The 2500-nt window shown below is 56.7% G+C and overlaps 1 non-coding gene across 1 annotated transcript in view; it reads right to left on the reverse strand.

Moving 5' to 3' along the window:
• The window catches only part of LOC126449139 (small subunit ribosomal RNA), a 1910-nt gene extending 1874 nt beyond the window's left edge, over positions 1-36 (reverse strand). Inside the window, exon 1 of the ribosomal RNA XR_007584361.1 lies at positions 1-36. This exon is cut by the window's left edge and continues 1874 nt beyond it. This is a non-coding gene — a ribosomal RNA (small subunit ribosomal RNA).
• Between the last annotated feature and the right edge of the window lie 2464 nt (positions 37-2500).

Raw genomic sequence — 2500 nt, forward strand, 5'->3', positions numbered from 1 at the left:
GACAAGCATATGACTACTGGCAGGATCAACCAGGGAGCTGCGTCAACTAGAGCTGAGCAGCCGGCCGCCCGGGAGTGTGTCCCGGGGGCCCGCGCGAACACGCAAGCGTCCGCTCAATTATTCTGCAAACAGGAGGAGGCTGAGCTCCCCTGCACCATACACCTCGAAACCCTCTCAGGTCCCGGCGGCGCGCAGCGCCGTCCTAAGTACTTGGTCGGGTTCGAGAGAGGCGCAATCGCCCGGAGTTTGGCGAGTAGACGCTTTAGGTGCGACCACCCGTGCTCCCAACTGAGCTTGCCGCTGCCGACAGAGGCCCGGGAGCGTGCTGTCGTGGCATTGCCGGCGGGAGACAACACGCGCCACCTACGGTGACCGGCAGCTCCAACGCCAGCGCCACAGAAGGACAAAAGCCCCACTTGGGTGCCGAAGCGAACTCTCCCAGCACAGCGCACGCGCCAACACGTCCGCACAGCTGCGATACAAACCACCTGCGAGAACCGCAGAGGCGACCGAGCAGCAGACGGCGTCGCGGCGCCGAGCGCCGGGCGGCGGCGCATCCTCAGCGCACACAGTCCTCAATCGGACCAGCACACTGCAGATGTCCACCGCGCTTCGCACCGGGCCCGCGAGGACCTACTTTGGCCGCACGGCGCCGCGTGCAGGGTGCGCCGGCGCGCAGCTGCGCCGCCTGCCGCCTCCGTCGGCCGGCGCGCCTGCCAGTGGCCGCCCCCACCAGCCGGCTGTAGCGCGTGCGCCCACGCACCGCGCGGCCAGCACGCCGGGAGGCCCCCCCTCACCGGCCGGGGCCGGTCCCACCCAGCCACCGCCGCGTATCGCTTCACACCCACATGCCATTCACGTTCGTGGGCATGGTGGGTATCGCTGAAACAACCGGTTGGTAGCTCAACCGATCGTCGCCATCACTGATTCACCTCTAGCGAGAACAACCGCACCACAACGGTTTACCAGTTGTTCATTTGCGTAACGTCACCAGCAAACGTAGGCGTCCATCGCCATTTGCAAATTCAACGATTGTTGCATGCCTGTGTCAGGTGTCACGACACACTATGTCTGCCCACATACACGCAACAACATGTGCACGCTTCGCAAACACGTGGAAGGTGGCCCCCGTACGTATGCGATGTCCATTGCGCGAACGACTGTCAACCGGCCTCTGTCGCATGTCGCAGATGTGGAACGCAGTGCACCATGCTATCACGGTGTGTGAGAAGAGACGACAACGTCTGACAACACGCGCCACTACATCAACAGACGGCTCATGCTGATCGCCATCCAGGGCATACCACACTGCAATCCAGCTCTTATAGGGAGACGACACGTAGCTGCGTGCACAACATTTGGACCGCATGGTTCGCCGTTGTTGGCGCAGTCGTTGTACGGTCACATGTACCACGATGTATCATTCAGTACATGAGGACCAATGTGCAGTACAGTGTGTGATTTGGACGTACAATATCAGCGGACAGTTGACACAGGCCATACCACAGCGTAGGCTAAGTGCTTCGCCATGCGAATGCCAATGAACAACTGCGAATGCCAATGAACAACTGCAAAGGGCATTGAGCATGTACGTCCTGCTGCCATCCACATTACAGTGTATAGCTGCAAGGTGTTTAACATGAAGCGATACACTGGGGACCGGGCAGTGCGAGTAGCAAACTATATTGCGGGGGTTGCAGTTAGGCAACACTACACTAATTTAACGCGTCGTATGACAATTACAGAGCAGGTTAAGGCCCAACGTGTGTTGGGTTAAGGCCCAACGTGTGTTGGGTTAAGGCCCAACGTGTGTTGGGTTAAGGCCCAACGTGTGTTGGGTTAAGGCCCAACGTGTGTTGGGTTAAGGCCCAACGTGTGTTGGGTTAAGGCCCAACGTGTGTTGGGTTAAGGCCCAACGTGTGTTGGGTTAAGGCCCAACGTGTGTTGGGTTAAGGCCCAACGTGTGTTGGGTTAAGGCCCAACGTGTGTTGGGTTAAGGCCCAACGTGTGTTGGGTTAAGGCCCAACGTGTGTTGGGTTAAGGCCCAACGTGTGTTGGGTTAAGGCCCAACGTGTGTTGGGTTACAGCGCAATATGGGTTACGTTAAGGGGCAATATAGGTTAGGTTAAGGTACGATATAGGTTAGGTTAAGATACGATATAGGTTAGGTTAAGATACGATATAGGTTAGGTTAAGATACGATATAGGTTAGGTTAAGATACGATATAGGTTAGGTTAAGATACGATATAGGTTAGGTTAAGATGCGATATAGGTTAGGTTACGGCGCAACATAGGTTAGGTTACGGCGCAACATAGGTTAGGTTACGGCGCAACATAGGTTAGGTTACGGCGCAACATAGGTTAGGTTACGGCGCAACATAGGTTAGGTTACGGCGCAACATAGGTTAGGTTACGGCGCAACATAGGTTAGGTTACGGCGCAACATAGGTTAGGTTACGGCGCAACATAGGTTAGGTTACGGCGCAACATAGGTTAGGT

This window comes from Schistocerca serialis, unplaced genomic scaffold (assembly GCF_023864345.2).
Source record: "Schistocerca serialis cubense isolate TAMUIC-IGC-003099 unplaced genomic scaffold, iqSchSeri2.2 HiC_scaffold_659, whole genome shotgun sequence".
Lineage (NCBI taxonomy): Eukaryota > Metazoa > Arthropoda > Insecta > Orthoptera > Acrididae > Schistocerca > Schistocerca serialis.